Genomic DNA, 12,255 nt, shown 5'->3' with positions numbered 1-12,255 from the left:
AGGATTTTGGCGTCCATATTCATTAGGGAAATCGGTCTGTAATTCTCCTTTTTGAGGGGGTCTTTGCCTGGTTTGGGGATCAAGGTAATATTGGCCTCATAGAATGAGTTTGGTAGCTTTCCTTCTGTTTCTATTTTTTGAAATAGCTTTAGGAGAATAGGTATTATTTCTTCTTTGAATGTTTGGTAGAATTCCCCAGGAAAACCGTCCGGGCCTGGAGTTTTGTTATTTGGAAGGTTGTTTATCACTGACTCAATTTCTTCATAATTAATTGGCCTGTTTAAGAAATCAATTTCTTTCTGTTTCAATCTTGGTAGTTTATAGGTTTCCAGGAAGGATTCCATCTCATCCAGATTGCTTAGTTTATTGGCATATAGCTGTTGATAAAAATTTCTAATAATCCTTCCAATTTCAATGGTGTTCGTCGTGACCTCTCCTTTTTCATTCATAATTTTAATAATCTGGGTCCTTTCTCTTTTCTTTTGGATAAGTCTTGCCAGTGGTCTGTCAATTTTATTGATTTTCTCCAAGAACCAGCTTCTAGTCCTGTTGATCTGCTCTACTGTACTTCTGGTTTCTGCTTGATTGATTTCAGCTTTAATTTTGGTCAACTGCTTCCTCGTGCGTGGATTAGGCCTGTCCCTCTGTCGCTGTTCCAGCTTCTTGAGGTGAGAATATAAAAACTGCATTTTAGATTTTTCTATTCTTTTGAGTGAGGCTTGGATGGCTATGTATTTCCCCCTTAGGACTGCCTTTGCAGTATCCCATAGGTTTTGGACTGTTGTATTTTCATTCTCATTGGTCTCCATAAATTGTTTAATTTGATTTTTGATTTCCTGGTTTATTGAGTCATTCCTGAGCAGGATGGTTCTTAGTCTCCAAGTGTTTGAGTTTCTTCCAAATTTTTCCTTGTGGTTGAGTTCCAATTTCAGAGCGTTGTGGTCTGAGAATATGCAGGGGATAATTTCAATCTTTTGGTATCGGCTGAGACCTGTTTTGTGTCCCAGAACATGGTCTATTCTTGAAAATGTTCCATGGGCATTAGAATAGAATGAGTATTCTTTGGTTCTGGGGTGTAGTGTTCTATATATATCTAAGAGGTCCAACTCGTAGAGTATGGCATTCAAAGCCTTTGATTGTTTGCTTAGTTTTTGCCAGGGTGTTCTGTCTATTTCTGAGAGTGGAGTGTTGAGGTCCCCTACTATTAATGTATTTTTATCTATATGTCTCTTTATTCTGGTTAAGAGTTGGCTTGTGTATCTTGCTGCTCCCCTGTTGGGGGCATATATATTTATAATTGTCATATCCACTTGTTGAATACTTCCTTTAAGAATAATATAGTGCCCTTCTGCATCTCTAACTATAGTCTGTAGTTTAAAATCCAGTTTATCTGATATGAGAATTGCTACCCCAGCTTTCTTTTGAGGTCCATTTGCATGAAAGATGGTACTCCATCCCCTTACTCTCAGTCTGAATGCATCTTTGGGTTCGAAATGAGTCTCTTGTAGACAGCAAATGGATGGGTCATGTGTTTTTATCCAATCTGCAACCCTGTGGCGTTTAAAGCAAGAATTTAAACCATTAATGTTAAGGCTGAGTACTGAGAGATATGCTTTTAATTCTGCCATGTTGTCAGTAAAGTCTTTGTTTGTATTGGCTGTGACTTTCTGTTTTGTATCACTCTTGGGGCCTTTTTACTTTTATAGAACCCCCCGTAATACCTCCTGTAGGGCTGGTTTCGTGGTTACGAAATTGGCTAGTGACTGTCGATTCTGAAATGTCTTTATTTCTCCATCAATTCTGAATGACAGCCTTGCTGGATAAAGGATCCTTGGCTGCATGTTTTTCTCTGAAAGAGCTTTAAAAATGCTCCCCCAACCCTTTCTCTCATTCCAGGTCTGTGTAGACAGGTCTGACGTAATTCTGATGCCTTTGCCTTGGTACGTGAGAAATTTCTTTGCCCTGGCCACTTTCAATACTGTATCCTTGGATCTCATATTTGCGAATGCACTATGACGTGACGTGGTGTAGGTCTGTCATGGTTGAGCTTGGGAGGGGTCCTCTCTGCCTCTTGGACACGAATTTTTGTTTCCCTCGCTAGATTAGGGAAGTTTTCAGCTACAATTTGTTCAAATATCTCTTCTAGACCTCTGTTTTTCTCCACCCCCTCGGGGATGCCGATGATTCTAACATTGGATCGTTTCGTTGAGTCAGTAATCTCCCGTAGCCAACATTCGTGGGCGTGGATTTTTTTAAGACCATCTTCTATTTTTATTTTTTCCTCTATTAACCCATCCTCCAATTCACTAACCCTTTCCTCTGCTTCGGTGACCCTGGCCGTCAGAGCCTCTAGTTTTGCCTGCATTTGGCTCATAGAATTTTTAATTTCTGTCAAATTCGCTCTCATTTCCACCCTTAGGGATTCTATATTCTCAGTAACATTTTCCTGAATACTTTTTTCAAGTCTACTCATTATCTTGACCATTGTTACTCTGAATTCCATTTCTGATAATTTGGTTACATCCATATCCATTACTTCTGTGGCAGAGGCCACTGACTCACTGTCTTTTCTTTGCTGGGGGGGGCTTCTCCTTCTTGTCATTCTAATGAGGGGAGGTTGCGGGGTTGTCCAGAGCCCAAAATTATTGACTGGGTCCCAGGCCGTGCCCCTTGTTTTATAGGGATCTTAGAGATATGGGCTTCTTCTTTAAAGATTTTATTTATTTACTTATCTGAGAGAGGGAGACAGACAGTCAGCAAGAACGGAACAGAAGCAGGGGAGTGAGAGAGGAAAAGCATGTTCCCAGCGGAGGAGCCCGATGAGGGACTCCTTTCCGGAACGCTGGGATCACGCCCTAAGCCGGAGACAGGCGCTCAATGCGCCACCCAGGCGCCTCCGGTTGTGGGCTTCTTGATTTTTCAGCCTGCCTTCTGTGTTCTGGGGGAGGGGCCTGCCGCGCCGATACTCAGGCAACCCTGTTTGGTTAGAGTCTCCGTGTCCCCTGCGAGGGAGGTTGGGGATGGGCACTCTCTGAGCTGGTATTTCCAGGCTTTTGTTCTCTGGCGGCTTTCCCTGGCGGCCGGCTATGCCTCTTCTGAGGGTCAGAGCAGCAGAGGCTGCATTGTCACAGAACAGAGGGATTGCGGCCTGTTCACTGATGTTCTGGCCACTTTAACTCTGTTACTGTTGGTGCTGCTCAACCCTGCAGCGTCCCGGGATGTGCGCACCAACTTGGTGTCCCTGCCCTCAATTCCAGGGCCGGCACGTCTCTGTCCTTTGTGTTTCTAATGCCGCCAGCCACCGGCCGCCCAGCACGCTCCTGGGTCTCCCGGTCTCAGTCTATGCCCGGTGAGCACACCTCGATTCCGGAGTTTCGGGAAAAGCCTGGTGGCGCGCGCACCCGGTTCAGGGTCTCAGTCTGCTGTTTCGCAGGTGCCGACCGCGAGCCCGCCCGCTCCCCCGTGCAGGTGGCCCGCCAGCCGCCAGCCACCCCGCGCGCTCCAGGAGCTCCCAGTCTCAGTCTGGATCCCGTGAGCACACCGGGATTCCGGTGTTCCGGGAGATAACTGGTGGCGCGCGTTCACGGCTCACCGGTCTCAGTCCGCTCTCTCGCGGGTGCCCTCTGTGAGTCTGCCCGCTCCCCCGTGCAGGTGGCTGCCGCTTCCCTGAGCCCAAACGCGGTGGCTCCCTTCCCCTTCCGTTTATCTTCCGATATCTGTGCACGGTTTACAGCTCCCCTCTTTGTACCTCAATACTCAGCGCTGGAGATGTTCATTTGTAGAGTTCCAGATGCATCATCCTGCGTCTCAGGCTGATTCCGTGGTTATTTAGGCTGGTCTGGTACCTATCCAGCTCGACTCAGGAGACCGGCTGAAAAAGGGGTCCCCTACTCCTCCGCCATCTTAACTCCCCCTGTCTGTCTGCTGTATTTTAGCTAGAATCTTAGCCAGAACTCAGCAAAGACTAAAAGGAGTTTAGGATACAGGAAGGAGTCTTTTTTTAAAAAATAATAATATTCTTTTGTTTTATATTATGTTAGTCACCATACAGTACATCCCTTGTTTTTGATGTAAAGTTCGATGATTCATTAGTTGCGTATAACACCCAGTGCACCATGCAATAGGTGCCCTCCTTACTACCTATCACCAGCCTATCCCATTCCCCCACCCCTCTCCCCTCTGAAGCCCGCAGTTTGTTTCTCAGAGTCTATAGTCTCTCATGCTTCATTCCCCCTTCTGATTACCCCCCCCTTTCTTTATCCCTTTCTTCTCCTACCAATCTTCCTAGCTCTTAAGTTCCATAGATGAGAGAAACCATATGATAATTGTCTTTCTCTGCTTGACTTATTTCACTTAGCATTATCTCCTCCAGTGCCATCCATGTTGCAGCAAATGTTGAGAACTCGTTCTTTCTGATAGCTGAGTAATATTCCATTGTATATAGGGACCACAGCTTCTTAATCCAGTCATCTGTTGAAGGGCATCTCGGTTCCTTCAACGATTTGGCTATTGTGGACATTGCTGCTATGAACATTGGGGTGCATATGACCCTTCTCTTCACTACGTCTGTATCTTTGGAGTAAATACCCAGTAGTGCAATTGCTGGGTCATAGGGTAGCTCAATTTTTAACTTTTTAAGGGACCTCCACACTGTTTTCCGGAGTGGCTGTACCAACTTGCATTCCCACCAACAATGTAGGAGGGGTCCCCTTTCTCCACATCCTCTCCAACAATTGTTGTTTCTTGCCTTGTCAATTTTTGCCATTCTAACTGGCGTAAGGTGGTATCTCAGTGTGGTTTTGATTTGAATTTCCCTGATGACTAATGATTTTGAACATTTTTTCATGTGTCTGTTAGCCATTTGTATGTCTTCATTGGAAAAGTGTCTATTCATATCTTCTGCCCATTTTATGAGCAATCTACACTTTCAATGCTATCCCGATCAAAATACCAATGGTGTTTTTCAAAGAACTGGAACAAACAGCCCTTAAATTTGTGTCGAACCAGAAAAGGTCATGTATCACCATGGAAGGGTTGAAAAGGAAAAACAAAGCTGGGGGCATCACAATGCCAGATTTCAAGTTGTACTACAAAGCTGTGATCACAAAGACAGCATGGTACTGGCACAAAAACAGACACATAGACCAATGGAACAAAATAGAGAACCCAGAAATGGACCCTCGGCTCTTTGGGCAACTAATCTTTGATAAAGCAGGATAAAACATCCAGTGGAGAAAAGACAGTCTCTTCAATAAATGGCGCTGGGAAAATTGAACAGCTACATGCAAAAGAATGAAACTTGACCACTCCATCACACCATACACAAAAATAAACTCCAAATGGATGAAAGACCTCAGTGTAAGACAGGAATCCATCAAAATCCTAGAGGAGAGCATAGGCAGCAACCTCTACGACATCGGCCACAGCAAACTTTTTCATGACACATCTCCAAAAGCAAGAGGAACAAAAGATAAAATGAACTTGTGGGACTTCATCAAGATCAAAGGCTTCTGCACAGCCAAGGAAACAGTCAAAAAAACTAAGAGGCAGCCCACGGAATGGGAGAATATATTTGCAAATGACACTACAGATAAAAGACTGGTATCCAAGATCTACAAAGAACTTCTCAAACTCAATACACAAGGAAGGAGTGTCTTGAGTTCTTATAGGCCCTTGGTGGTCAGAGAGGGCTTATTTGTGATCCAACATAGGAAGCCATCCCGAGAGACTAGAGGGCCATCCTAAGAATGTGGAAAGAGTCTGGAGGGATGCAGGTAATGTTTTACTTACACAGGAGCCTAACTGGTAGTTCTGTCTCTATCAAAAATATTTCCAACAATAATGTGTACATAGGAGCATATTCTTTTCATTAGTAGCCATAGATGTAGAAAGAAAAGCTAGAGAGTAAACTCCCTAAATCTCAAACCAAGACAGAATATTTCATATGCTTTGTGTTAATCAGAATAACACAAAGCACAATGATTACTCTAAACTCAATATTTTCAAATTCACATATTTAAAAGTCATGCAAGCTGCTACTTCCCTGTCAAAATTACTGGCTGCCAAATTTATACCTGTTTCTTCAGCTGTACCTTTTGATATTTAGAATTTTTAAATTTCTGTAAAGATTTTGTAGAATGTAATGTGTTCACTGTCTTTGTGAAATGGTATATAATTGTATAATTTCTGTGTGTAAACTGAATGCTTGGGCTTTCAATACAGTATTCATATAAAGCAATAAATATTAATGTTATTAAATATTCGAGTAAATTTTTATCAAAATACAAAGAATCCCTTTTTTAGTTTCAGATACCTGAAATACACAGATGAACTTATAAAACTGATGCAAACAATTTCTGACACTGTGTCGTAATCTTTGGGGTAATGTGGGTGGTGACCACAACTTTTGCATTTTGACTACTTAAATTGCTATGACTAAAATTACCAAAATGATTTGGCTCCATTTATGTTTATAGGGTAAATATACTACTGACTGACTTGACTATCAGGTTCACAGCAGCTAGATGATATATTTAAGAATATGTCTAGTAGTTGAAATAAAAACTGAATATTGATTTACTGTACCTAGGAGGGGAGAAAAATCATACGTTGTAAATTAAAATTTTTTTTTTTGCAAAAATGTTGAAGCCAATTTTAAATGTGACATTCATTTGTAGTGACCCATTGACCTATTATTTTGCTGAGGGATATTTTGCCAATGAGAACAGATTTTAAACATTTTAAGTTTAGAAATTTTCAAATTTTCTTTAGAATATTTATGGAATTTTTGTCAATAAACATATTCTTTAAGAAAAAGGAAAAAAAGAATATTTCATACGAAGAGGAGAAAACTACTCCCCAGGATATCTGGAATTAGGTCAGAAAAAACTAAATTTTTATCTGCACAAAGAAGTTTAGGTTAGATTTGAGAAAGCATGTGTCTTTTCCGGAATCATTACCTGATACTAGAAAATTTCAGAAGTTTGTGGAATCCTTGGTGAAATGTTCAGTCATTTCCATTTATGCTACTGATGATTTTTTTTTTTTTGCCTTGAACTTTCTTTGCAGGCTTTTGAACTATAATAGTTTGTTTTGTTTTTGAAACCAAAAGACCAAAGAAGTTGAGATGCCCGTAAGTTTATTTTTGGATTTTACATGGGATTAGACAGAAAGTAATTTCTATCCTTGTTAAAATTTTTTAAAAGGTCTCTATGAACCTACTGCTTCTGCCTTAGCAAGGATGGTGCATATTAGTGAACGTTCACTGTTGATTGAAGATTCTATAGTGATTCTCTGACTTTTTGCACAAGTGGGCATGCTAAAGACTGGTCATAAGTGTAGTCCATGGCAAGACATTATAAAGACTCACAACTTGTCCTAGGAGGGTTTATAATTTTTTTTCCCAATTCAGTGCAAATGTTTTGAGAAGATATAAATGTTAAAATAAAGGAAGAGTGGTCTAACGTTCAAAGTATGGAAATAGGGAGACATAGGCAATATTTGTGATGTAATAGTAATTTTCAGCATCTGGTCTTAGCAATGGGATTTAACTAACTGCCAACTAACCCAAGGACAGATAGTAGTTGCTTTCCCAGTAATTTCTTCATTATCTTGTTTTTCTGTTTCAAAATGAAAATAAAATGTTAGGAAAGAAATATGGGAAACTGCCTGACATTCTAGGGTACACATTTTGATAGTGAAACTGGTTGTGTACAGTTTAAGCTTACCTTGGGCATATACAATTTAAATTCTCAACTTATATCTGAATACCAGAGATTAGACAATTTAGCATATTTTGTGTACTTAATTTTTTAACTTTTAAGCTTTTTCTTTTAATGTTCCACACTTTTTCTTTTAATGTTTCTTTTAATGTTCCTGCTCCTTTTTCTGGCAAGAGCACTTCAGTGTTAGAATAGCTGCTGATATAAATTTAAGAGTCACAAATCAGAATGACTGCTTAGAACATCATTAATTCTTTCTAAGGCAAATTTTCATCTGATTAAATACATACCAAACACCTCTTCTCAATTTATTTCCTAAGGTTCAATCTGAGAAATGTTGTGGCAGTCTGACCTGATTCATTGAAGTAACTCATGAGAGCAATTTCATATGTTAATGGCTTCGTGCCTAATCCCTGAAAGGTTTATGGAATCACTGGGCTACTAAAGGTGTCATGAAACCATGTTCAAAATGAAGCCGAGGTGCTAGTTTTCAGTCTTTGTTTCTAGAGGCTTTCTTTCCTTCCTCCTCTTTCCCCTTCCTTCTTTCCTTTCTCTTACTTAGAGAAAGATAAATAAATGGACTCTGGATAAATAAGTTCAACTAAGAAAATCTAGAATGAGTGCAGTGCTGCTTATGTCATGGCCCTTGCTAACTTTTGGAATGGAAGGAGGCAGAAGTGAAAGTACAGATATTTGTGTGGAACCAGAAAAGACCCAGATAGCCAAGGAAATGTTGAAAAAGAAAAAAAAGGTGGGGGCATCACGTTGCCTGATTTCAAGCTATACTACAAAGCTGTGATCACCAAGACAATATGGTACTGGCACAAAATAGACACAGAGATCAATAGAACAGAATAGAGAGCCCAGAAATGGACCCTCAACTCTATGGTCAACTAATCTTCAACAAAGCAGGAAAGAACGTCCAATGGAAAAAAGACAGTCTCTTCAATAAATGGTGTTGGGAAAATTGGGCAACCACATGCAGAAGAATGAAACTGGACCATTTCCTTACACCACACACAAAAAGAGACTCAAAATGAATGAAAGACCTAAATGTGAGACAGGAATCCATCAAAATCCTTGAGGAGAACACAGGCAGCAACCTCTTCGACCTCAGCTGCAGCAACTTCTTCCTAGACAAGGCAAGGGAAGCAAGGGCAAAAATGAACTATTGGGACTTCATCAAGATAAAAAGCTTTTACACAGCAAAGGAAGCAGTCAACAAAACCAAAAAACAACTGACAGAATGGGAGAAGGTATTTGCAAAGGACATATCAGATAAAGGGCTAGTATCCAAAATCTAAAAAGAACTTATTAAACTCAACACCCAAAGAACAAATAATCCAATCAAGAAATGGGCAGAAGATATGAAAAGACACTTTTCCAATGAAGACATATGAATGGCCAACAGACACATGAAAAAATGTTCAACATCATTAGCCATCAGGGAAATTCAAATCAAAACTACATTGAGATACCACCTTACACCAGTTAGAATGGCAAAAATGGACAAGGCAGGAAACAACAAATGTTGGAGAGGATGTGGAGAAAGGGGAACCCTCTTACACTGTTGGTGGGAATGCAAGTTGGTACAGCCACTTTGGAAAACAGTATACCCTATGACCCAGCAATTGCACTACTGGATATTTACCCCAAAGATACAGATGTAGTGAAAAGAAGGGCCACATGCACCCCAATGTTCATAGCAGCAATGTCATAATAGCCAAACTGTGGAAGGAGCCAAGATGCCCTTCAACAGACGAATGGATAAAGAAGATGTGGTCCATATAAACAATGGAATATTACTCAGCCTCAGAAAGATTACCCACCATTTGCAGTAACATGGATGGGACTGGAGGAGATTATGTTAAGCGAAATAAGTCAAGCAGAGAAAGACAATTATCATATAGTTTCACTTATTTGTGGAACATAAGGAATAGCAGGGAGATCATTAGGAGAAGGAAGGGAAATATGAAGGGGGGGAACAGAGGTGGAGATGAACCACGAGAGACTGTGGACTCTGGGAAATAAACTGAGGGTTTTGGGGGAAGGGATGGGCTAGCCCAGTGAAGGGTATTAAGGAGGGCACATATTGCATGGAGCACTGGATGTTATATGCAAACAATTTATCATGGAACACTACATCAAAAGCTAATGATGTACTGTATGGTGACTAATATATCATAATAAAAAATTAAATTAAAAAAATACAGATATTGACATGTCGGAAATCAACTCCTCTTCCTCCTTTAGTTCAGACAAATCTATCTTCTTGATTCTGCCCGTATCTGTTACCTGTCCTGAACCCAGAGAAAATGAAGAGAGATACTGGTTCTCAAAACTTTTGACTCCAAATCTGACCTTATTCTTGGGCTCATACTCATTATCAATTACCACAACACTTGACAATATCCCCCCCCCAACCCCGCCAAAGATTAAAACTTCATTCTTGGTATCTCCAATTCACAATCATATTCATGTACTCACATTGAATTGCAGTCTTTTGATTTTATCACTTGCTTTTCTAGCACACTGAAGACTACTTTATAGAAAAGAACATTACTATTCATATTTGTGCTCCCAGTGACTAGCTGAGTATCTAAACATGGTAGATTCTCATCAGCTGCAAATGAATGTTGAATTCACTGATAATTGCATGGATGGATAGATGGATGAATTCTGACTTCTTATTTCCTAGGACCTTAACATTTCTCCTCCGAAAAATGAAGGTTTGAGATTCTGAGATTCTACGACAAAACTATGCCTCTTTGTTGTTAGTCCCTTTTTTTTTTCTCTCTCAGTCTAGTTTCCTGATCCCTTCTGCCTACACCACCTGAAATTTGAATACTCCTTTGCCTATTGAATTTTCCTGCTCATTCTTGGCTTTGCTGACTTGTCTGGGTGTTGGGCCTCATCTATTTAAGTCACACTGTCTCTGCTCCTCTTTGTTTTCTCCCATGAAAATCAGAGAATGGCATTCTCCCAGGAAATGCTACACTAGAATTGAACAATGACTCAGTATCTCACAATGACTCCAATGTGTATGCTATGAAAAGGCATGGCCATAATGCTTTTATCCTCCCTTCCATCCATCTTTTCCATATTATTTTTATAAGTGAGTATTATGTGCCAGATACATGTTATATATGTTATGTGCCTAGGATAAACAATGAGTAAGTCGAATGCCTGATCTCAAGAAGCTTAGTATCTACTAAAGATAGTCATAAAAATCAAAAGTGTAATACTGAGTAGTACTGAGGTTGATCCTGGGTGAGGGAGGTACCCAGGAACAACAGAGTCCATAAGTGGCCATGTTGGGTGTGAGTGCCTGCAGGGCATCTGGATAAAGATGGCCAGAACATGTGGGGTGGATCTGGATTTTAGCAGTGAGATCTGGCTGTGAAAAAGGAATGTGGACATCATTGTCCTATGTGTGGAGACAATCTGAGAAAGGAAATGAGCCGGCTCAGGAACAGTATCTATACAGAAAAGAAGGGGATTATGGACTGAATTCTAGAAAACATATGTACTCAGGAGATCAGCAATGAAAAACACTGAGGAGCAATCCTCAGTAGATGGAGGAAGAGGACGGAAATTGTCAGTGTTAGTGGTCAAGTAAGATAAGGACTGAGATGTTACTTGGATTTGACATGTGGTGATGAGCCATTTATTCATCTTGTATCATGTTCCACACACTCTGTGAGGCACAGGATATTTAGAGCAGAATAATGGTAACCACAGTCCACTAAGGGATAAATACAAACAAAGAGAGTATTTCTGGTAGTGTGATAAGAGCTTTGAAGGTGCATGAACACACACGCACACACATACACACACACATGTACACACACACACATACACACACAGTGCTGGGGGAAATGGAGTTGGGGGAGCCAATCTAGTCTTCTTGGAGCTACTCAAAGATGGAAGGACATTGAAAGGTAAATTGGCTCTCACCAGTAGAAAAGCAGAAAAGTATTCAGCGTAAGGATGAGAGGTATAAAGGGGCTTATTTCAAAATCAGTGACTCATTATCTGATGGCCCAAAATTTCTCATGAAAGAATTGAGTATTTAAAACACATTCTAAAGTTCCAGCAAGCTTGCCACAACTCTCCGCAGCTTCCCTTCACTCTCTTCTTCAAGGTAACCTTCAGTGCCATTTTCTCTAAAAGCATATCACACAAGTCACAACTCACTCAAGAGACATTCAAAGAGCAAAAGATTCTTCTATCAGCTGAAGTTGCTATTTGCTCTAGGGCCTAGTAAATAAAGTTTTATTTCTAATAAATGTAGCCTTTAGTTTTCAACAGCTCAGGGACCATAATTCTCCTTCTGATTTTACAGTTATACCTTTTGATTTTTGAAATGAAAAACTGCATATGTACAGGAAAGAAAATGATAACTATCTATAGTCCCAGTACCCAGAGACAACCAGTTTTAACAATTTGACAGATTTCTTCCACTAATTATTCTAGGTGTTTTTCCACATTGAAATTTATAGTTTGTGTCTTTTTTTTTTTTTTACTTAACATC

Source organism: Ursus arctos, unplaced genomic scaffold, assembly GCF_023065955.2.
Source record: "Ursus arctos isolate Adak ecotype North America unplaced genomic scaffold, UrsArc2.0 scaffold_22, whole genome shotgun sequence".
NCBI lineage: Eukaryota > Metazoa > Chordata > Mammalia > Carnivora > Ursidae > Ursus > Ursus arctos.
This window is presented reverse-complemented; position numbering follows the sequence as displayed.